The sequence below is a fragment of the Anomaloglossus baeobatrachus genome, chromosome 2 (assembly GCF_048569485.1).
Source record: "Anomaloglossus baeobatrachus isolate aAnoBae1 chromosome 2, aAnoBae1.hap1, whole genome shotgun sequence".
Classification (NCBI taxonomy): Eukaryota; Metazoa; Chordata; class Amphibia; order Anura; family Aromobatidae; genus Anomaloglossus; species Anomaloglossus baeobatrachus.
In genome coordinates, this window is record NC_134354.1 from 420,098,077 (window position 1) to 420,121,232 (window position 23,156).

At 46.6% G+C, this 23,156-nt stretch overlaps 13 non-coding genes and 1 pseudogene across 13 annotated transcripts; all 14 read right to left on the reverse strand.

Moving 5' to 3' along the window:
* Positions 1 to 1,296: 1,296 nt before the first annotated feature.
* On the reverse strand, positions 1,297 to 1,487 carry LOC142292903 (U2 spliceosomal RNA). The gene has a single exon (XR_012750920.1). It is a non-coding gene; the product is annotated as a U2 spliceosomal RNA (small nuclear RNA).
* Positions 1,488 to 2,889: 1,402 nt separating this feature from the next.
* LOC142292904 (U2 spliceosomal RNA) lies at positions 2,890 to 3,080 on the reverse strand. The gene has a single exon (XR_012750921.1). It is a non-coding gene; the product is annotated as a U2 spliceosomal RNA (small nuclear RNA).
* Positions 3,081 to 4,482: 1,402 nt separating this feature from the next.
* LOC142292905 (U2 spliceosomal RNA) lies at positions 4,483 to 4,673 on the reverse strand. Its single transcript, XR_012750922.1, has one exon. It is a non-coding gene; the product is annotated as a U2 spliceosomal RNA (small nuclear RNA).
* A 1,403-nt stretch (positions 4,674 to 6,076) lies between these two features.
* On the reverse strand, positions 6,077 to 6,267 carry LOC142292906 (U2 spliceosomal RNA). The gene has a single exon (XR_012750923.1). It is a non-coding gene; the product is annotated as a U2 spliceosomal RNA (small nuclear RNA).
* Positions 6,268 to 7,671: 1,404 nt separating this feature from the next.
* On the reverse strand, positions 7,672 to 7,856 carry LOC142292543 (U2 spliceosomal RNA). Its single transcript, XR_012750690.1, has one exon. It is a non-coding gene; the product is annotated as a U2 spliceosomal RNA (small nuclear RNA).
* Positions 7,857 to 9,465: 1,609 nt separating this feature from the next.
* On the reverse strand, positions 9,466 to 9,656 carry LOC142292907 (U2 spliceosomal RNA). The gene has a single exon (XR_012750924.1). It is a non-coding gene; the product is annotated as a U2 spliceosomal RNA (small nuclear RNA).
* A 1,404-nt stretch (positions 9,657 to 11,060) lies between these two features.
* On the reverse strand, positions 11,061 to 11,251 carry LOC142292908 (U2 spliceosomal RNA). The gene has a single exon (XR_012750925.1). It is a non-coding gene; the product is annotated as a U2 spliceosomal RNA (small nuclear RNA).
* Positions 11,252 to 12,653: 1,402 nt separating this feature from the next.
* Positions 12,654 to 12,844, reverse strand: LOC142292909 (U2 spliceosomal RNA). The gene has a single exon (XR_012750926.1). It is a non-coding gene; the product is annotated as a U2 spliceosomal RNA (small nuclear RNA).
* Positions 12,845 to 14,247: 1,403 nt separating this feature from the next.
* On the reverse strand, positions 14,248 to 14,438 carry LOC142292910 (U2 spliceosomal RNA). The gene has a single exon (XR_012750927.1). It is a non-coding gene; the product is annotated as a U2 spliceosomal RNA (small nuclear RNA).
* A 1,403-nt stretch (positions 14,439 to 15,841) lies between these two features.
* Positions 15,842 to 16,032, reverse strand: LOC142293083 (U2 spliceosomal RNA). Its single transcript, XR_012751093.1, has one exon. It is a non-coding gene; the product is annotated as a U2 spliceosomal RNA (small nuclear RNA).
* Positions 16,033 to 17,435: 1,403 nt separating this feature from the next.
* Positions 17,436 to 17,619, reverse strand: LOC142292521 (U2 spliceosomal RNA). Its single transcript, XR_012750672.1, has one exon. It is a non-coding gene; the product is annotated as a U2 spliceosomal RNA (small nuclear RNA).
* A 1,600-nt stretch (positions 17,620 to 19,219) lies between these two features.
* LOC142292911 (U2 spliceosomal RNA) lies at positions 19,220 to 19,410 on the reverse strand. The gene has a single exon (XR_012750928.1). It is a non-coding gene; the product is annotated as a U2 spliceosomal RNA (small nuclear RNA).
* Positions 19,411 to 20,813: 1,403 nt separating this feature from the next.
* LOC142293227 (U2 spliceosomal RNA) lies at positions 20,814 to 21,009 on the reverse strand. The gene has a single exon (XR_012751211.1). It is a non-coding gene; the product is annotated as a U2 spliceosomal RNA (small nuclear RNA).
* Positions 21,010 to 21,706: 697 nt separating this feature from the next.
* On the reverse strand, positions 21,707 to 21,848 carry LOC142292739 (U2 spliceosomal RNA; annotated as a pseudogene).
* Positions 21,849 to 23,156: the final 1,308 nt, after the last annotated feature.

The following is a 23,156-nucleotide window of genomic DNA, read 5'->3' on the forward strand; positions in this document are numbered from 1 at the left end:
ACCCAAGCCAACCCTTGAAAAGGCTGCTTTGCAGAGCAAAAACAAGAAGAATGGTGCGTTTTGCAGCCGCCGCCCACTGCAATGAATCTGAATAACTCCTCCTTTTGGGCGCAAGCAACTCCCCTCCCCCTTGCAGTCTTTCCAATTCATGATACATAAAGACGGACAGGACAGGTCGCCTGACTTCCCGTCACTGCCACCCTTTGCCATCCTTACCCGTAGAAAGCCCTTTCATCATCCCCAAACCCTAATCTTTTCCCTTTCCTTCCCAGCCCCCAAACCCTGCCCTCTGTACCCTTCTCACCACCCGCATCCCTTCTCCTATCATCCCCCTACCACCCGGGAAAAAAAAAAAAAAAAAAAAGCTTGCCCCCTCCTTCCACTAGCCCACCTCCCACCCAAAGAGAAACTTCTGCTGCGCAGCTAGCTTTCTAGGCAGCAGCGCTATTGTGATGTCAGCGGGGGGCATTGTGACAAGCCGCCAGTGTTCCGTCTCTTCATGTTGTGCACTGTTCAAACGGAAAATACATCAACAGGCAGACTACAGAAAAGCTTACTAACAAAGGTTAGAGAGGGGCTTTCTCAGAGGGCTTTTTACAGTTTGTCTATTCCCAATTAGCCGTTTAAGTATACTTAATGAAAGTACTAATTCTTTCATAGGCCGCCCATTCTTAGTATTTGACGTTCCTTATATTGCGGTATCAGGCTTCACAGCAGGTTGCAAATCATTCATCACCCATGACTGTCCCCAATTGTGCTCAGAAGCTAAATGTCTCTCATGACCTCTCTTTTAGAATGTCCAAGAGCAAGCAAACTCTTCCTCCAGGAGGGGGAGCCAACAGATCACTGAAGCCATCATCATTGCTCAAAGAAAACACCAAAAACCAATGCATGATAGGAATAAACAGGTAACTTTATTTGGAGTGGAAGCGGAGAGATCGCACCAGATGCCAATTCTAGATCTTATCACACCTGTGGTCACTGCAGCAGCAGGTGAATCCACTTTGTCCAAAAGGGATCTATTCCATTCAATTGCAAATGATCTAGATAAGACAGAGGACAAGATACTGCAGCACGGGACATAGCCGAGTTGGTCAGGTTGAGTGGTGATGAGTTTGCTATTTGGATGAATAAAGAAAGTAAAAAGTGTGAAAGATAAAAAACAAAAGGAGGAAGTGTGAAAAGTGAATGGGCCAAATTGAGGTGCATATGAAGACGTATGCTTTCTTCCAATTCATTAAATCGGGCTAATATGAATCAGGTGAATTGAGTTCTGCTTTTGGAAACTGGGTTAAGAAGGGGTGCACCGGTCCTGGAGGTACTGCAATACCAGGTCAATGCGTGGAGTGGACAGAGCAAGCTCTTTTTCCATCTCCCTGTTCTAAAAATCCATTTAATATATGGTCCCCAGATAGGGGACGTATCAGATATTAAACTGATAAGAACAGATACTACACTTGATCTTAGCCAAAAGGCCGAGAAGCGATAACCAGAATTGGTTTGGGCCTCGAGTGGCACCCTGGCCTATGCCGGACACATCTTAGGGAGAGAGAGTGAGGGGAGACAAACCCACACCTACAGAAGACATTTTGTCACCCAAGCCAACCCTTGAAAAGGCTGCTTTGCAGAGCAAAAACAAGAAGAATGGTGCGTTTTGCAGCCGCCGCCCACTGCAATGAATCTGAATAACTCCTCCTTTTGGGCGCAAGCAACTCCCCTCCCCCTTGCAGTCTTTCCAATTCATGATACATAAAGACGGACAGGACAGGTCGCCTGACTTCCCGTCACTGCCACCCTTTGCCATCCTTACCCGTAGAAAGCCCTTTCATCATCCCCAAACCCTAATATTTTCCCTTTCCTTCCCAGCCCCCAAACCCTGCCCTCTGTACCCTTCTCACCACCCGCATCCCTTCTCCTATCATCCCCCTACCACCCGGGAAAAAAAAAAAAAAAAAAAAGCTTGCCCCCTCCTTCCACTAGCCCACCTCCCACCCAAAGAGAAACTTCTGCTGCGCAGCTAGCTTTCTAGGCAGCAGCGCTATTGTGATGTCAGCGGGGGGCATTGTGACAAGCCGCCAGTGTTCCGTCTCTTCATGTTGTGCACTGTTCAAACGGAAAATACATCAACAGGCAGACTACAGAAAAGCTTACTAACAAAGGTTAGAGAGGGGCTTTCTCAGAGGGCTTTTTACAGTTTGTCTATTCCCAATTAGCCGTTTAAGTATACTTAATGAAAGTACTAATTCTTTCATAGGCCGCCCATTCTTAGTATTTGACGTTCCTTATATTGCGGTATCAGGCTTCACAGCAGGTTGCAAATCATTCATCACCCATGACTGTCCCCAATTGTGCTCAGAAGCTAAATGTCTCTCATGACCTCTCTTTTAGAATGTCAAGAGCAAGCAAACTCTTCCTCCAGGAGGGGGAGCCAACAGATCACTGAAGCCATCATCATTGCTCAAAGAAAACACCAAAAACCAATGCATGATAGGAATAAACAGGTAACTTTATTTGGAGTTGAAGCGGAGAGATCGCACCAGATGCCAATTCTAGATCTTATCACACCTGTGGTCACTGCAGCAGCAGGTGAATCCACTTTGTCCAAAAGGGATCTATTCCATTCAATTGCAAATGATCTAGATAAGACAGAGGACAAGATACTGCAGCACGGGACATAGCCGAGTTGGTCAGGTTGAGTGGTGATGAGTTTGCTATTTGGATGAATAAAGAAAGTAAAAAGTGTGAAAGATAAAAAACAAAAGGAGGAAGTGTGAAAAGTGAATGGGCCAAATTGAGGTGCATATGAAGACGTATGCTTTCTTCCAATTCATTAAATCGGGCTAATATGAATCAGGTGAATTGAGTTCTGCTTTTGGAAACTGGGTTAAGAAGGGGTGCACCGGTCCTGGAGGTACTGCAATACCAGGTCAATGCGTGGAGTGGACAGAGCAAGCTCTTTTTCCATCTCCCTGTTCTAAAAATCCATTTAATATATGGTCCCCAGATAGGGGACGTATCAGATATTAAACTGATAAGAACAGATACTACACTTGATCTTAGCCAAAAGGCCGAGAAGCGATAACCAGAATTGGTTTGGGCCTCGAGTGGCACCCTGGCCTATGCCGGACACATCTTAGGGAGAGAGAGTGAGGGGAGACAAACCCACACCTACAGAAGACATTTTGTCACCCAAGCCAACCCTTGAAAAGGCTGCTTTGCAGAGCAAAAACAAGAAGAATGGTGCGTTTTGCAGCCGCCGCCCACTGCAATGAATCTGAATAACTCCTCCTTTTGGGCGCAAGCAACTCCCCTCCCCCTTGCAGTCTTTCCAATTCATGATACATAAAGACGGACAGGACAGGTCGCCTGACTTCCCGTCACTGCCACCCTTTGCCATCCTTACCCGTAGAAAGCCCTTTCATCATCCCCAAACCCTAATCTTTTCCCTTTCCTTCCCAGCCCCCAAACCCTGCCCTCTGTACCCTTCTCACCACCCGCATCCCTTCTCCTATCATCCCCCTACCACCCGGGAAAAAAAAAAAAAAAAAAAGCTTGCCCCCTCCTTCCACTAGCCCACCTCCCACCCAAAGAGAAACTTCTGCTGCGCAGCTAGCTTTCTAGGCAGCAGCGCTATTGTGATGTCAGCGGGGGGCATTGTGACAAGCCGCCAGTGTTCCGTCTCTTCATGTTGTGCACTGTTCAAACGGAAAATACATCAACAGGCAGACTACAGAAAAGCTTACTAACAAAGGTTAGAGAGGGGCTTTCTCAGAGGGCTTTTTACAGTTTGTCTATTCCCAATTAGCCGTTTAAGTATACTTAATGAAAGTACTAATTCTTTCATAGGCCGCCCATTCTTAGTATTTGACGTTCCTTATATTGCGGTATCAGGCTTCACAGCAGGTTGCAAATCATTCATCACCCATGACTGTCCCCAATTGTGCTCAGAAGCTAAATGTCTCTCATGACCTCTCTTTTAGAATGTCCAAGAGCAAGCAAACTCTTCCTCCAGGAGGGGGAGCCAACAGATCACTGAAGCCATCATCATTGCTCAAAGAAAACACCAAAAACCAATGCATGATAGGAATAAACAGGTAACTTTATTTGGAGTGGAAGCGGAGAGATCGCACCAGATGCCAATTCTAGATCTTATCACACCTGTGGTCACTGCAGCAGCAGGTGAATCCACTTTGTCCAAAAGGGATCTATTCCATTCAATTGCAAATGATCTAGATAAGACAGAGGACAAGATACTGCAGCACGGGACATAGCCGAGTTGGTCAGGTTGAGTGGTGATGAGTTTGCTATTTGGATGAATAAAGAAAGTAAAAAGTGTGAAAGATAAAAAACAAAATGAGGAAGTGTGAAAAGTGAATGGGCCAAATTGAGGTGCATATGAAGACGTATGCTTTCTTCCAATTCATTAAATCGGGCTAATATGAATCAGGTGAATTGAGTTCTGCTTTTGGAAACTGGGTTAAGAAGGGGTGCACCGGTCCTGGAGGTACTGCAATACCAGGTCAATGCGTGGAGTGGACAGAGCAAGCTCTTTTTCCATCTCCCTGTTCTAAAAATCCATTTAATATATGGTCCCCAGATAGGGGACGTATCAGATATTAAACTGATAAGAACAGATACTACACTTGATCTTAGCCAAAAGGCCGAGAAGCGATAACCAGAATTGGTTTGGGCCTCGAGTGGCACCCTGGCCTATGCCGGACACATCTTAGGGAGAGAGAGTGAGGGGAGACAAACCCACACCTACAGAAGACATTTTGTCACCCAAGCCAACCCTTGAAAAGGCTGCTTTGCAGAGCAAAAACAAGAAGAATGGTGCGTTTTGCAGCCGCCGCCCACTGCAATGAATCTGAATAACTCCTCCTTTTGGGCGCAAGCAACTCCCCTCCCCCTTGCAGTCTTTCCAATTCATGATACATAAAGACGGACAGGACAGGTCGCCTGACTTCCCGTCACTGCCACCCTTTGCCATCCTTACCCGTAGAAAGCCCTTTCATCATCCCCAAACCCTAATCTTTTCCCTTTCCTTCCCAGCCCCCAAACCCTGCCCTCTGTACCCTTCTCACCACCCGCATCCCTTCTCCTATCATCCCCCTACCACCCGGGAAAAAAAAAAAAAAAAAAAAGCTTGCCCCCTCCTTCCACTAGCCCACCTCCCACCCAAAGAGAAACTTCTGCTGCGCAGCTAGCTTTCTAGGCAGCAGCGCTATTGTGATGTCAGCGGGGGGCATTGTGACAAGCCGCCAGTGTTCCGTCTCTTCATGTTGTGCACTGTTCAAACGGAAAATACATCAACAGGCAGACTACAGAAAAGCTTACTAACAAAGGTTAGAGAGGGGCTTTCTCAGAGGGCTTTTTACAGTTTGTCTATTCCCAATTAGCCGTTTAAGTATACTTAATGAAAGTACTAATTCTTTCATAGGCCGCCCATTCTTAGTATTTGACGTTCCTTATATTGCGGTATCAGGCTTCACAGCAGGTTGCAAATCATTCATCACCCATGACTGTCCCCAATTGTGCTCAGAAGCTAAATGTCTCTCATGACCTCTCTTTTAGAATGTCCAAGAGCAAGCAAACTCTTCCTCCAGGAGGGGGAGCCAACAGATCACTGAAGCCATCATCATTGCTCAAAGAAAACACCAAAAACCAATGCATGATAGGAATAAACAGGTAACTTTATTTGGAGTGGAAGCGGAGAGATCGCACCAGATGCCAATTCTAGATCTTATCACACCTGTGGTCACTGCAGCAGCAGGTGAATCCACTTTGTCCAAAAGGGATCTATTCCATTCAATTGCAAATGATCTAGATAAGACAGAGGACAAGATACTGCAGCACGGGACATAGCCGAGTTGGTCAGGTTGAGTGGTGATGAGTTTGCTATTTGGATGAATAAAGAAAGTAAAAAGTGTGAAAGATAAAAAACAAAAGGAGGAAGTGTGAAAAGTGAATGGGCCAAATTGAGGTGCATATGAAGACGTATGCTTTCTTCCAATTCATTAAATCGGGCTAATATGAATCAGGTGAATTGAGTTCTGCTTTTGGAAACTGGGTTAAGAAGGGGTGCACCGGTCCTGGAGGTACTGCAATACCAGGTCAATGCGTGGAGTGGACAGAGCAAGCTCTTTTTCCATCTCCCTGTTCTAAAAATCCATTTAATATATGGTCCCCAGATAGGGGACGTATCAGATATTAAACTGATAAGAACAGATACTACACTTGATCTTAGCCAAAAGGCCGAGAAGCGATAACCAGAATTGGTTTGGGCCTCGAGTGGCACCCTGGCCTATGCCGGACACATCTTAGGGAGAGAGAGTGAGGGGAGACAAACCCACACCTACAGAAGACATTTTGTCACCCAAGCCAACCCTTGAAAAGGCTGCTTTGCAGAGCAAAAACAAGAAGAATGGTGCGTTTTGCAGCCGCCGCCCACTGCAATGAATCTGAATAACTCCTCCTTTTGGGCGCAAGCAACTCCCCTCCCCCTTGCAGTCTTTCCAATTCATGATACATAAAGACGGACAGGACAGGTCGCCTGACTTCCCGTCACTGCCACCCTTTGCCATCCTTACCCGTAGAAAGCCCTTTCATCATCCCCAAACCCTAATCTTTTCCCTTTCCTTCCCAGCCCCCAAACCCTGCCCTCTGTACCCTTCTCACCACCCGCATCCCTTCTCCTATCATCCCCCTACCACCCGGGAAAAAAAAAAAAAAAAAAAAAGCTTGCCCCCTCCTTCCACTAGCCCACCTCCCACCCAAAGAGAAACTTCTGCTGCGCAGCTAGCTTTCTAGGCAGCAGCGCTATTGTGATGTCAGCGGGGGGCATTGTGACAAGCCGCCAGTGTTCCGTCTCTTCATGTTGTGCACTGTTCAAACGGAAAATACATCAACAGGCAGACTACAGAAAAGCTTACTAACAAAGGTTAGAGAGGGGCTTTCTCAGAGGGCTTTTTACAGTTTGTCTATTCCCAATTAGCCGTTTAAGTATACTTAATGAAAGTACTAATTCTTTCATAGGCCGCCCATTCTTAGTATTTGACGTTCTTTATATTGCGGTATCAGGCTTCACAGCAGGTTGCAAATCATTCATCACCCATGACTGTCCCCAATTGTGCTCAGAAGCTAAATGTCTCTCATGACCTCTCTTTTAGAATGTCCAAGAGCAAGCAAACTCTTCCTCCAGGAGGGGGAGCCAACAGATCACTGAAGCCATCATCATTGCTCAAAGAAAACACCAAAAACCAATGCATGATAGGAATAAACAGGTAACTTTATTTGGAGTGGAAGCGGAGAGATCGCACCAGATGCCAATTCTAGATCTTATCACACCTGTGGTCACTGCAGCAGCAGGTGAATCCACTTTGTCCAAAAGGGATCTATTCCATTCAATTGCAAATGATCTAGATAAGACAGAGGACAAGATACTGCAGCACGGGACATAGCCGAGTTGGTCAGGTTGAGTGGTGATGAGTTTGCTATTTGGATGAATAAAGAAAGTAAAAAGTGTGAAAGATAAAAAACAAAAGGAGGAAGTGTGAAAAGTGAATGGGCCAAATTGAGGTGCATATGAAGACGTATGCTTTCTTCCAATTCATTAAATCGGGCTAATATGAATCAGGTGAATTGAGTTCTGCTTTTGGAAACTGGGTTAAGAAGGGGTGCACCGGTCCTGGAGGTACTGCAATACCAGGTCAATGCGTGGAGTGGACAGAGCAAGCTCTTTTTCCATCTCCCTGTTCTAAAAATCCATTTAATATATGGTCCCCAGATAGGGGACGTATCAGATATTAAACTGATAAGAACAGATGAGATTACATCCGCAATTTTCAGAAAACGGTCATCGGCCACCACACAAAAGCGCAGTGCCGCAGGTGATCGCCTCCCGAACCCAGGAACCACCAGCCATAAGGGGACGTAAGCACCAAAAGGCGCAACAATCCCCGAGGCCGGCGGTTGTGCAAGCCCGGGCCCCTCCCAGCCAAGACCAAGGCAAACCCAATGAAGGGACTACACTTGATCTTAGCCAAAAGGCCGAGAAGCGATAACCAGAATTGGTTTGGGCCTCGAGTGGCACCCTGGCCTATGCCGGACACATCTTAGGGAGAGAGAGTGAGGGGAGACAAACCCACACCTACAGAAGACATTTTGTCACCCAAGCCAACCCTTGAAAAGGCTGCTTTGCAGAGCAAAAACAAGAAGAATGGTGCGTTTTGCAGCCGCCGCCCACTGCAATGAATCTGAATAACTCCTCCTTTTGGGCGCAAGCAACTCCCCTCCCCCTTGCAGTCTTTCCAATTCATGATACATAAAGACGGACAGGACAGGTCGCCTGACTTCCCGTCACTGCCACCCTTTGCCATCCTTACCCGTAGAAAGCCCTTTCATCATCCCCAAACCCTAATCTTTTCCCTTTCCTTCCCAGCCCCCAAACCCTGCCCTCTGTACCCTTCTCACCACCCGCATCCCTTCTCCTATCATCCCCCTACCACCCGGGAAAAAAAAAAAAAAAAAAAAAGCTTGCCCCCTCCTTCCACTAGCCCACCTCCCACCCAAAGAGAAACTTCTGCTGCGCAGCTAGCTTTCTAGGCAGCAGCGCTATTGTGATGTCAGCGGGGGGCATTGTGACAAGCCGCCAGTGTTCCGTCTCTTCATGTTGTGCACTGTTCAAACGGAAAATACATCAACAGGCAGACTACAGAAAAGCTTACTAACAAAGGTTAGAGAGGGGCTTTCTCAGAGGGCTTTTTACAGTTTGTCTATTCCCAATTAGCCGTTTAAGTATACTTAATGAAAGTACTAATTCTTTCATAGGCCGCCCATTCTTAGTATTTGACGTTCCTTATATTGCGGTATCAGGCTTCACAGCAGGTTGCAAATCATTCATCACCCATGACTGTCCCCAATTGTGCTCAGAAGCTAAATGTCTCTCATGACCTCTCTTTTAGAATGTCCAAGAGCAAGCAAACTCTTCCTCCAGGAGGGGGAGCCAACAGATCACTGAAGCCATCATCATTGCTCAAAGAAAACACCAAAAACCAATGCATGATAGGAATAAACAGGTAACTTTATTTGGAGTGGAAGCGGAGAGATCGCACCAGATGCCAATTCTAGATCTTATCACACCTGTGGTCACTGCAGCAGCAGGTGAATCCACTTTGTCCAAAAGGGATCTATTCCATTCAATTGCAAATGATCTAGATAAGACAGAGGACAAGATACTGCAGCACGGGACATAGCCGAGTTGGTCAGGTTGAGTGGTGATGAGTTTGCTATTTGGATGAATAAAGAAAGTAAAAAGTGTGAAAGATAAAAAACAAAAGGAGGAAGTGTGAAAAGTGAATGGGCCAAATTGAGGTGCATATGAAGACGTATGCTTTCTTCCAATTCATTAAATCGGGCTAATATGAATCAGGTGAATTGAGTTCTGCTTTTGGAAACTGGGTTAAGAAGGGGTGCACCGGTCCTGGAGGTACTGCAATACCAGGTCAATGCGTGGAGTGGACAGAGCAAGCTCTTTTTCCATCTCCCTGTTCTAAAAATCCATTTAATATATGGTCCCCAGATAGGGGACGTATCAGATATTAAACTGATAAGAACAGATACTACACTTGATCTTAGCCAAAAGGCCGAGAAGCGATAACCAGAATTGGTTTGGGCCTCGAGTGGCACCCTGGCCTATGCCGGACACATCTTAGGGAGAGAGAGTGAGGGGAGACAAACCCACACCTACAGAAGACATTTTGTCACCCAAGCCAACCCTTGAAAAGGCTGCTTTGCAGAGCAAAAACAAGAAGAATGGTGCGTTTTGCAGCCGCCGCCCACTGCAATGAATCTGAATAACTCCTCCTTTTGGGCGCAAGCAACTCCCCTCCCCCTTGCAGTCTTTCCAATTCATGATACATAAAGACGGACAGGACAGGTCGCCTGACTTCCCGTCACTGCCACCCTTTGCCATCCTTACCCGTAGAAAGCCCTTTCATCATCCCCAAACCCTAATCTTTTCCCTTTCCTTCCCAGCCCCCAAACCCTGCCCTCTGTACCCTTCTCACCACCCGCATCCCTTCTCCTATCATCCCCCTACCACCCGGGAAAAAAAAAAAAAAAAAAAAAGCTTGCCCCCTCCTTCCACTAGCCCACCTCCCACCCAAAGAGAAACTTCTGCTGCGCAGCTAGCTTTCTAGGCAGCAGCGCTATTGTGATGTCAGCGGGGGGCATTGTGACAAGCCGCCAGTGTTCCGTCTCTTCATGTTGTGCACTGTTCAAACGGAAAATACATCAACAGGCAGACTACAGAAAAGCTTACTAACAAAGGTTAGAGAGGGGCTTTCTCAGAGGGCTTTTTACAGTTTGTCTATTCCCAATTAGCCGTTTAAGTATACTTAATGAAAGTACTAATTCTTTCATAGGCCGCCCATTCTTAGTATTTGACGTTCCTTATATTGCGGTATCAGGCTTCACAGCAGGTTGCAAATCATTCATCACCCATGACTGTCCCCAATTGTGCTCAGAAGCTAAATGTCTCTCATGACCTCTCTTTTAGAATGTCCAAGAGCAAGCAAACTCTTCCTCCAGGAGGGGGAGCCAACAGATCACTGAAGCCATCATCATTGCTCAAAGAAAACACCAAAAACCAATGCATGATAGGAATAAACAGGTAACTTTATTTGGAGTGGAAGCGGAGAGATCGCACCAGATGCCAATTCTAGATCTTATCACACCTGTGGTCACTGCAGCAGCAGGTGAATCCACTTTGTCCAAAAGGGATCTATTCCATTCAATTGCAAATGATCTAGATAAGACAGAGGACAAGATACTGCAGCACGGGACATAGCCGAGTTGGTCAGGTTGAGTGGTGATGAGTTTGCTATTTGGATGAATAAAGAAAGTAAAAAGTGTGAAAGATAAAAAACAAAAGGAGGAAGTGTGAAAAGTGAATGGGCCAAATTGAGGTGCATATGAAGACGTATGCTTTCTTCCAATTCATTAAATCGGGCTAATATGAATCAGGTGAATTGAGTTCTGCTTTTGGAAACTGGGTTAAGAAGGGGTGCACCGGTCCTGGAGGTACTGCAATACCAGGTCAATGCGTGGAGTGGACAGAGCAAGCTCTTTTTCCATCTCCCTGTTCTAAAAATCCATTTAATATATGGTCCCCAGATAGGGGACGTATCAGATATTAAACTGATAAGAACAGATACTACACTTGATCTTAGCCAAAAGGCCGAGAAGCGATAACCAGAATTGGTTTGGGCCTCGAGTGGCACCCTGGCCTATGCCGGACACATCTTAGGGAGAGAGAGTGAGGGGAGACAAACCCACACCTACAGAAGACATTTTGTCACCCAAGCCAACCCTTGAAAAGGCTGCTTTGCAGAGCAAAAACAAGAAGAATGGTGCGTTTTGCAGCCGCCGCCCACTGCAATGAATCTGAATAACTCCTCCTTTTGGGCGCAAGCAACTCCCCTCCCCCTTGCAGTCTTTCCAATTCATGATACATAAAGACGGACAGGACAGGTCGCCTGACTTCCCGTCACTGCCACCCTTTGCCATCCTTACCCGTAGAAAGCCCTTTCATCATCCCCAAACCCTAATCTTTTCCCTTTCCTTCCCAGCCCCCAAACCCTGCCCTCTGTACCCTTCTCACCACCCGCATCCCTTCTCCTATCATCCCCCTACCACCCGGGAAAAAAAAAAAAAAAAAAAGCTTGCCCCCTCCTTCCACTAGCCCACCTCCCACCCAAAGAGAAACTTCTGCTGCGCAGCTAGCTTTCTAGGCAGCAGCGCTATTGTGATGTCAGCGGGGGGCATTGTGACAAGCCGCCAGTGTTCCGTCTCTTCATGTTGTGCACTGTTCAAACGGAAAATACATCAACAGGCAGACTACAGAAAAGCTTACTAACAAAGGTTAGAGAGGGGCTTTCTCAGAGGGCTTTTTACAGTTTGTCTATTCCCAATTAGCCGTTTAAGTATACTTAATGAAAGTACTAATTCTTTCATAGGCCGCCCATTCTTAGTATTTGACGTTCCTTATATTGCGGTATCAGGCTTCACAGCAGGTTGCAAATCATTCATCACCCATGACTGTCCCCAATTGTGCTCAGAAGCTAAATGTCTCTCATGACCTCTCTTTTAGAATGTCCAAGAGCAAGCAAACTCTTCCTCCAGGAGGGGGAGCCAACAGATCACTGAAGCCATCATCATTGCTCAAAGAAAACACCAAAAACCAATGCATGATAGGAATAAACAGGTAACTTTATTTGGAGTGGAAGCGGAGAGATCGCACCAGATGCCAATTCTAGATCTTATCACACCTGTGGTCACTGCAGCAGCAGGTGAATCCACTTTGTCCAAAAGGGATCTATTCCATTCAATTGCAAATGATCTAGATAAGACAGAGGACAAGATACTGCAGCACGGGACATAGCCGAGTTGGTCAGGTTGAGTGGTGATGAGTTTGCTATTTGGATGAATAAAGAAAGTAAAAAGTGTGAAAGATAAAAAACAAAAGGAGGAAGTGTGAAAAGTGAATGGGCCAAATTGAGGTGCATATGAAGACGTATGCTTTCTTCCAATTCATTAAATCGGGCTAATATGAATCAGGTGAATTGAGTTCTGCTTTTGGAAACTGGGTTAAGAAGGGGTGCACCGGTCCTGGAGGTACTGCAATACCAGGTCAATGCGTGGAGTGGACAGAGCAAGCTCTTTTTCCATCTCCCTGTTCTAAAAATCCATTTAATATATGGTCCCCAGATAGGGGACGTATCAGATATTAAACTGATAAGAACAGATACTACACTTGATCTTAGCCAAAAGGCCGAGAAGCGATAACCAGAATTGGTTTGGGCCTCGAGTGGCACCCTGGCCTATGCCGGACACATCTTAGGGAGAGAGAGTGAGGGGAGACAAACCCACACCTACAGAAGACATTTTGTCACCCAAGCCAACCCTTGAAAAGGCTGCTTTGCAGAGCAAAAACAAGAAGAATGGTGCGTTTTGCAGCCGCCGCCCACTGCAATGAATCTGAATAACTCCTCCTTTTGGGCGCAAGCAACTCCCCTCCCCCTTGCAGTCTTTCCAATTCATGATACATAAAGACGGACAGGACAGGTCGCCTGACTTCCCGTCACTGCCACCCTTTGCCATCCTTACCCGTAGAAAGCCCTTTCATCATCCCCAAACCCTAATCTTTTCCCTTTCCTTCCCAGCCCCCAAACCCTGCCCTCTGTACCCTTCTCACCACCCGCATCCCTTCTCCTATCATCCCCCTACCACCCGGGAAAAAAAAAAAAAAAAAAAAGCTTGCCCCCTCCTTCCACTAGCCCACCTCCCACCCAAAGAGAAACTTCTGCTGCGCAGCTAGCTTTCTAGGCAGCAGCGCTATTGTGATGTCAGCGGGGGGCATTGTGACAAGCCGCCAGTGTTCCGTCTCTTCATGTTGTGCACTGTTCAAACGGAAAATACATCAACAGGCAGACTACAGAAAAGCTTACTAACAAAGGTTAGAGAGGGGCTTTCTCAGAGGGCTTTTTACAGTTTGTCTATTCCCAATTAGCCGTTTAAGTATACTTAATGAAAGTACTAATTCTTTCATAGGCCGCCCATTCTTAGTATTTGACGTTCCTTATATTGCGGTATCAGGCTTCACAGCAGGTTGCAAATCATTCATCACCCATGACTGTCCCCAATTGTGCTCAGAAGCTAAATGTCTCTCATGACCTCTCTTTTAGAATGTCCAAGAGCAAGCAAACTCTTCCTCCAGGAGGGGGAGCCAACAGATCACTGAAGCCATCATCATTGCTCAAAGAAAACACCAAAAACCAATGCATGATAGGAATAAACAGGTAACTTTATTTGGAGTGGAAGCGGAGAGATCGCACCAGATGCCAATTCTAGATCTTATCACACCTGTGGTCACTGCAGCAGCAGGTGAATCCACTTTGTCCAAAAGGGATCTATTCCATTCAATTGCAAATGATCTAGATAAGACAGAGGACAAGATACTGCAGCACGGGACATAGCCGAGTTGGTCAGGTTGAGTGGTGATGAGTTTGCTATTTGGATGAATAAAGAAAGTAAAAAGTGTGAAAGATAAAAAACAAAAGGAGGAAGTGTGAAAAGTGAATGGGCCAAATTGAGGTGCATATGAAGACGTATGCTTTCTTCCAATTCATTAAATCGGGCTAATATGAATCAGGTGAATTGAGTTCTGCTTTTGGAAACTGGGTTAAGAAGGGGTGCACCGGTCCTGGAGGTACTGCAATACCAGGTCAATGCGTGGAGTGGACAGAGCAAGCTCTTTTTCCATCTCCCTGTTCTAAAAATCCATTTAATATATGGTCCCCAGATAGGGGACGTATCAGATATTAAACTGATAAGAACAGATACTACACTTGATCTTAGCCAAAAGGCCGAGAAGCGATAACCAGAATTGGTTTGGGCCTCGAGTGGCACCCTGGCCTATGCCGGACACATCTTAGGGAGAGAGAGTGAGGGGAGACAAACCCACACCTACAGAAGACATTTTGTCACCCAAGCCAACCCTTGAAAAGGCTGCTTTGCAGAGCAAAAACAAGAAGAATGGTGCGTTTTGCAGCCGCCGCCCACTGCAATGAATCTGAATAACTCCTCCTTTTGGGCGCAAGCAACTCCCCTCCCCCTTGCAGTCTTTCCAATTCATGATACATAAAGACGGACAGGACAGGTCGCCTGACTTCCCGTCACTGCCACCCTTTGCCATCCTTACCCGTAGAAAGCCCTTTCATCATCCCCAAACCCTAATCTTTTCCCTTTCCTTCCCAGCCCCCAAACCCTGCCCTCTGTACCCTTCTCACCACCCGCATCCCTTCTCCTATCATCCCCCTACCACCCGGGAAAAAAAAAAAAAAAAAAAAGCTTGCCCCCTCCTTCCACTAGCCCACCTCCCACCCAAAGAGAAACTTCTGCTGCGCAGCTAGCTTTCTAGGCAGCAGCGCTATTGTGATGTCAGCGGGGGGCATTGTGACAAGCCGCCAGTGTTCCGTCTCTTCATGTTGTGCACTGTTCAAACGGAAAATACATCAACAGGCAGACTACAGAAAAGCTTACTAACAAAGGTTAGAGAGGGGCTTTCTCAGAGGGCTTTTTACAGTTTGTCTATTCCCAATTAGCCGTTTAAGTATACTTAATGAAAGTACTAATTCTTTCATAGGCCGCCCATTCTTAGTATTTGACGTTCCTTATATTGCGGTATCAGGCTTCACAGCAGGTTGCAAATCATTCATCACCCATGACTGTCCCCAATTGTGCTCAGAAGCTAAATGTCTCTCATGACCTCTCTTTTAGAATGTCCAAGAGCAAGCAAACTCTTCCTCCAGGAGGGGGAGCCAACAGATCACTGAAGCCATCATCATTGCTCAAAGAAAACACCAAAAACCAATGCATGATAGGAATAAACAGGTAACTTTATTTGGAGTGGAAGCGGAGAGATCGCACCAGATGCCAATTCTAGATCTTATCACACCTGTGGTCACTGCAGCAGCAGGTGAATCCACTTTGTCCAAAAGGGATCTATTCCATTCAATTGCAAATGATCTAGATAAGACAGAGGACAAGATACTGCAGCACGGGACATAGCCGAGTTGGTCAGGTTGAGTGGTGATGAGTTTGCTATTTGGATGAATAAAGAAAGTAAAAAGTGTGAAAGATAAAAAACAAAAGGAGGAAGTGTGAAAAGTGAATGGGCCAAATTGAGGTGCATATGAAGACGTATGCTTTCTTCCAATTCATTAAATCGGGCTAATATGAATCAGGTGAATTGAGTTCTGCTTTTGGAAACTGGGTTAAGAAGGGGTGCACCAGTCCTGGAGGTACTGCAATACCAGGTCAATGCGTGGAGTGGACAGAGCAAGCTCTTTTTCCATCTCCCTGTTCTAAAAATCCATTTAATATATGGTCCCCAGATAGGGGACGTATCAGATATTAAACTGATAAGAACAGATACTACACTTGATCTTAGCCAAAAGGCCGAGAAGCGATAACCAGAATTGGTTTGGGCCTCGAGTGGCACCCTGGCCTATGCCGGACACATCTTAGGGAGAGAGAGTGAGGGGAGACAAACCCACACCTACAGAAGACATTTTGTCACCCAAGCCAACCCTTGAAAAGGCTGCTTTGCAGAGCAAAAACAAGAAGAATGGTGCGTTTTGCAGCCGCCGCCCACTGCAATGAATCTGAATAACTCCTCCTTTTGGGCGCAAGCAACTCCCCTCCCCCTTGCAGTCTTTCCAATTCATGATACATAAAGACGGACAGGACAGGTCGCCTGACTTCCCGTCACTGCCACCCTTTGCCATCCTTACCCGTAGAAAGCCCTTTCATCATCCCCAAACCCTAATCTTTTCCCTTTCCTTCCCAGCCCCCAAACCCTGCCCTCTGTACCCTTCTCACCACCCGCATCCCTTCTCCTATCATCCCCCTACCACCCGGGAAAAAAAAAAAAAAAAAAAAGCTTGCCCCCTCCTTCCACTAGCCCACCTCCCACCCAAAGAGAAACTTCTGCTGCGCAGCTAGCTTTCTAGGCAGCAGCGCTATTGTGATGTCAGCGGGGGGCATTGTGACAAGCCGCCAGTGTTCCGTCTCTTCATGTTGTGCACTGTTCAAACGGAAAATACATCAACAGGCAGACTACAGAAAAGCTTACTAACAAAGGTTAGAGAGGGGCTTTCTCAGAGGGCTTTTTACAGTTTGTCTATTCCCAATTAGCCGTTTAAGTATACTTAATGAAAGTACTAATTCTTTCATAGGCCGCCCATTCTTAGTATTTGACGTTCCTTATATTGCGGTATCAGGCTTCACAGCAGGTTGCAAATCATTCATCACCCATGACTGTCCCCAATTGTGCTCAGAAGCTAAATGTCTCTCATGACCTCTCTTTTAGAATGTCCAAGAGCAAGCAAACTCTTCCTCCAGGAGGGGGAGCCAACAGATCACTGAAGCCATCATCATTGCTCAAAGAAAACACCAAAAACCAATGCATGATAGGAATAAACAGGTAACTTTATTTGGAGTGGAAGCGGAGAGATCGCACCAGATGCCAATTCTAGATCTTATCACACCTGTGGTCACTGCAGCAGCAGGTGAATCCACTTTGTCCAAAAGGGATCTATTCCATTCAATTGCAAATGATCTAGATAAGACAGAGGACAAGATACTGCAGCACGGGACATAGCCGAGTTGGTCAGGTTGAGTGGTGATGAGTTTGCTATTTGGATGAATAAAGAAAGTAAAAAGTGTGAAAGATAAAAAACAAAAGGAGGAAGTGTGAAAAGTGAATGGGCCAAATTGAGGTGCATATGAAGACGTATGCTTTCTTCCAATTCATTAAATCGGGCTAATATGAATCAGGTGAATTGAGTTCTGCTTTTGGAAACTGGGTTAAGAAGGGGTGCACCAGTCCTGGAGGTACTGCAATACCAGGTCAATGCGTGGAGTGGACAGAGCAAGCTCTTTTTCCATCTCCCTGTTCTAAAAATCCATTTAATATATGGTCCCCAGATAGGGGACGTATCAGATATTAAACTGATAAGAACAGATGAGATTTCATCCGCAATTTCAGAAAACGGTCATCGGCCACCACACAAAAGCGCAGTGCCGCAGGTGATCGCCTCCCGAGCCCAGGAACCACCAGCCATAAGGGGACGTAAGCACCAAAAGGCGCAACAATCCCCGAGGCCGGCAGTTGTGCAAGCCCGGGCCCCTCCCAGCCATGACCAAGGCAAACCCAATGAAGGGACTACACTTGATCTTAGCCAAAAGGCCGAGAAGCGATAACCAGAATTGGTTTGGGCCTCGAGTGGCACCCTGGCCTATGCCGGACACATCTTAGGGAGAGAGAGTGAGGGGAGACAAACCCACACCTACAGAAGACATTTTGTCACCCAAGCCAACCCTTGAAAAGGCTGCTTTGCAGAGCAAAAACAAGAAGAATGGTGCGTTTTGCAGCCGCCGCCCACTGCAATGAATCTGAATAACTCCTCCTTTTGGGCGCAAGCAACTCCCCTCCCCCTTGCAGTCTTTCCAATTCATGATACATAAAGACGGACAGGACAGGTCGCCTGACTTCCCGTCACTGCCACCCTTTGCCATCCTTACCCGTAGAAAGCCCTTTCATCATCCCCAAACCCTAATCTTTTCCCTTTCCTTCCCAGCCCCCAAACCCTGCCCTCTGTACCCTTCTCACCACCCGCATCCCTTCTCCTATCATCCCCCTACCACCCGGGAAAAAAAAAAAAGCTTGCCCCCTCCTTCCACTAGCCCACCTCCCACCCAAAGAGAAACTTCTGCTGCGCAGCTAGCTTTCTAGGCAGCAGCGCTATTGTGATGTCAGCGGGGGGCATTGTGACAAGCCGCCAGTGTTCCGTCTCTTCATGTTGTGCACTGTTCAAACGGAAAATACATCAACAGGCAGACTACAGAAAAGCTTACTAACAAAGGTTAGAGAGGGGCTTTCTCAGAGGGCTTTTTACAGTTTGTCTATTCCCAATTAGCCGTTTAAGTATACTTAATGAAAGTACTAATTCTTTCATAGGCCGCCCATTCTTAGTATTTGACGTTCCTTATATTGCGGTATCAGGCTTCACAGCAGGTTGCAAATCATTCATCACCCATGACTGTCCCCAATTGTGCTCAGAAGCTAAATGTCTCTCATGACCTCTCTTTTAGAATGTCCAAGAGCAAGCAAACTCTTCCTCCAGGAGGGGGAGCCAACAGATCACTGAAGCCATCATCATTGCTCAAAGAAAACACCAAAAACCAATGCATGATAGGAATAAACAGGTAACTTTATTTGGAGTGGAAGCGGAGAGATCGCACCAGATGCCAATTCTAGATCTTATCACACCTGTGGTCACTGCAGCAGCAGGTGAATCCACTTTGTCCAAAAGGGATCTATTCCATTCAATTGCAAATGATCTAGATAAGACAGAGGACAAGATACTGCAGCACGGGACATAGCCGAGTTGGTCAGGTTGAGTGGTGATGAGTTTGCTATTTGGATGAATAAAGAAAGTAAAAAGTGTGAAAGATAAAAAACAAAAGGAGGAAGTGTGAAAAGTGAATGGGCCAAATTGAGGTGCATATGAAGACGTATGCTTTCTTCCAATTCATTAAATCGGGCTAATATGAATCAGGTGAATTGAGTTCTGCTTTTGGAAACTGGGTTAAGAAGGGGTGCACCGGTCCTGGAGGTACTGCAATACCAGGTCAATGCGTGGAGTGGACAGAGCAAGCTCTTTTTCCATCTCCCTGTTCTAAAAATCCATTTAATATATGGTCCCCAGATAGGGGACGTATCAGATATTAAACTGATAAGAACAGATACTACACTTGATCTTAGCCAAAAGGCCGAGAAGCGATAACCAGAATTGGTTTGGGCCTCGAGTGGCACCCTGGCCTATGCCGGACACATCTTAGGGAGAGAGAGTGAGGGGAGACAAACCCACACCTACAGAAGACATTTTGTCACCCAAGCCAACCCTTGAAAAGGCTGCTTTGCAGAGCAAAAACAAGAAGAATGGTGCGTTTTGCAGCCGCCGCCCACTGCAATGAATCTGAATAACTCCTCCTTTTGGGCGCAAGCAACTCCCCTCCCCCTTGCAGTCTTTCCAATTCATGATACATAAAGACGGACAGGACAGGTCGCCTGACTTCCCGTCACTGCCACCCTTTGCCATCCTTACCCGTAGAAAGCCCTTTCATCATCCCCAAACCCTAATCTTTTCCCTTTCCTTCCCAGCCCCCAAACCCTGCCCTCTGTACCCTTCTCACCACCCGCATCCCTTCTCCTATCATCCCCCTACCACCCGGGAAAAAAAAAAAAAAAAAAAAGCTTGCCCCCTCCTTCCACTAGCCCACCTCCCACCCAAAGAGAAACTTCTGCTGCGCAGCTAGCTTTCTAGGCAGCAGCGCTATTGTGATGTCAGCGGGGGGCATTGTGACAAGCCGCCAGTGTTCCGTCTCTTCATGTTGTGCACTGTTCAAACGGAAAATACATCAACAGGCAGACTACAGAAAAGCTTACTAACAAAGGTTAGAGAGGGGCTTTCTCAGAGGGCTTTTTACAGTTTGTCTATTCCCAATTAGCCGTTTAAGTATACTTAATGAAAGTACTAATTCTTTCATAGGCCGCCCATTCTTAGTATTTGACGTTCCTTATATTGCGGTATCAGGCTTCACAGCAGGTTGCAAATCATTCATCACCCATGACTGTCCCCAATTGTGCTCAGAAGCTAAATGTCTCTCATGACCTCTCTTTTAGAATGTCCAAGAGCAAGCAAACTCTTCCTCCAGGAGGGGGAGCCAACAGATCACTGAAGCCATCATCATTGCTCAAAGAAAACACCAAAAACCAATGCATGATAGGAATAAACAGGTAACTTTATTTGGAGTGGAAGCGGAGAGATCGCACCAGATGCCAATTCTAGATCTTATCACACCTGTGGTCACTGCAGCAGCAGGTGAATCCACTTTGTCCAAAAGGGATCTATTCCATTCAATTGCAAATGATCTAGATAAGACAGAGGACAAGATACTGCAGCACGGGACATAGCCGAGTTGGTCAGGTTGAGTGGTGATGAGTTTGCTATTTGGATGAATAAAGAAAGTAAAAAGTGTGAAAGATAAAAAACAAAAGGAGGAAGTGTGAAAAGTGAATGGGCCAAATTGAGGTGCATATGAAGACGTATGCTTTCTTCCAATTCATTAAATCGGGCTAATATGAATCAGGTGAATTGAGTTCTGCTTTTGGAAACTGGGTTAAGAAGGGGTGCACCGGTCCTGGAGGTACTGCAATACCAGGTCAATGCGTGGAGTGGACAGAGCAAGCTCTTTTTCCATCTCCCTGTTCTAAAAATCCATTTAATATATGGTCCCCAGATAGGGGACGTATCAGATATTAAACTGATAAGAACAGATTTTGATTTAATGAAGCTTTCCAAAGCACCGCAAAAAATGCATGACCGAAGTCCCACCAAAAACAGTGCAAAGGCTAGGATTCGTGTGAACCCCTCCGTGAGGAGAGGGTCCCCAAAAATCAACCCCGTCCCTCCGAGCCAGAAGGCCACAGCAAGGGTCAGGGATCTTCGGTGCTCACCCAAGCCGAAGCCTGGTTGAGCCTTGTCGTTGCTCCCAGCGTCCACCCAGGCATCTTACCCAAGTGGAGTAGAGAGCTACTAGTTGTTGGTTTCGCAGCCGAAACTGCCCGGACCGTCAACCGGTGTTGGTTTCTCAGCCCAAGGCTAACCGGACCTCCAACCGGGTGTTGGTTTCTCAGCCGAAGCTGACCCGGACCTCCAACCGGGTGTTGGTTTCTCAGCCGAAGCTGACCCGGACCTCCAACCGGGTGTTGGTTTCTCAGCCAAAGCTGACCCGGACCTCCAACCGGGTGTTGGTTTCTCAGCCCAAAGCTGAACGGACCTCCGACCATGATTATAAAAATTTCCCTTCCTAGCCAGAAGGCCGGGATAGAGCATTATGCTCAGAAAGTATGAAAGGGCAAGGTACGGTGTGCTACAGAGCCCAAGGCTCGCCGGGGTCCCAAGCCAGCAAGCTCAGACTCACTCCAGGGTCGTCAATCCTGGGGCATATTGCACCATAGCCCCCACACTTACTCAGTCTAATAGCCTCGATCCTGGTAGGGCCATGGTTTCCTCTAGATGGATATACTATCCTCCCAAAGTACTAACAAGCGCAACCTTCCAGTGTGCATTGCATCATTGTACTAAGGTGGCCGGAGCCTTAAACCACCTTTTCGAACGATACTACACTTGATCTTAGCCAAAAGGCCGAGAAGCGATAACCAGAATTGGTTTGGGCCTCGAGTGGCACCCTGGCCTATGCCGGACACATCTTAGGGAGAGAGAGTGAGGGGAGACAAACCCACACCTACAGAAGACATTTTGTCACCCAAGCCAACCCTTGAAAAGGCTGCTTTGCAGAGCAAAAACAAGAAGAATGGTGCGTTTTGCAGCCGCCGCCCACTGCAATGAATCTGAATAACTCCTCCTTTTGGGCGCAAGCAACTCCCCTCCCCCTTGCAGTCTTTCCAATTCATGATACATAAAGACGGACAGGACAGGTCGCCTGACTTCCCGTCACTGCCACCCTTTGCCATCCTTACCCGTAGAAAGCCCTTTCATCATCCCCAAACCCTAATCTTTTCCCTTTCCTTCCCAGCCCCCAAACCCTGCCCTCTGTACCCTTCTCACCACCCGCATCCCTTCTCCTATCATCCCCCTACCACCCGGGAAAAAAAAAAAAAAAAAAAAGCTTGCCCCCTCCTTCCACTAGCCCACCTCCCACCCAAAGAGAAACTTCTGCTGCGCAGCTAGCTTTCTAGGCAGCAGCGCTATTGTGATGTCAGCGGGGGGCATTGTGACAAGCCGCCAGTGTTCCGTCTCTTCATGTTGTGCACTGTTCAAACGGAAAATACATCAACAGGCAGACTACAGAAAAGCTTACTAACAAAGGTTAGAGAGGGGCTTTCTCAGAGGGCTTTTTACAGTTTGTCTATTCCCAATTAGCCGTTTAAGTATACTTAATGAAAGTACTAATTCTTTCATAGGCCGCCCATTCTTAGTATTTGACGTTCCTTATATTGCGGTATCAGGCTTCACAGCAGGTTGCAAATCATTCATCACCCATGACTGTCCCCAATTGTGCTCAGAAGCTAAATGTCTCTCATGACCTCTCTTTTAGAATGTCCAAGAGCAAGCAAACTCTTCCTCCAGGAGGGGGAGCCAACAGATCACTGAAGCCATCATCATTGCTCAAAGAAAACACCAAAAACCAATGCATGATAGGAATAAACAGGTAACTTTATTTGGAGTGGAAGCGGAGAGATCGCACCAGATGCCAATTCTAGATCTTATCACACCTGTGGTCACTGCAGCAGCAGGTGAATCCACTTTGTCCAAAAGGGATCTATTCCATTCAATTGCAAATGATCTAGATAAGACAGAGGACAAGATACTGCAGCACGGGACATAGCCGAGTTGGTCAGGTTGAGTGGTGATGAGTTTGCTATTTGGATGAATAAAGAAAGTAAAAAGTGTGAAAGATAAAAAACAAAAGGAGGAAGTGTGAAAAGTGAATGGGCCAAATTG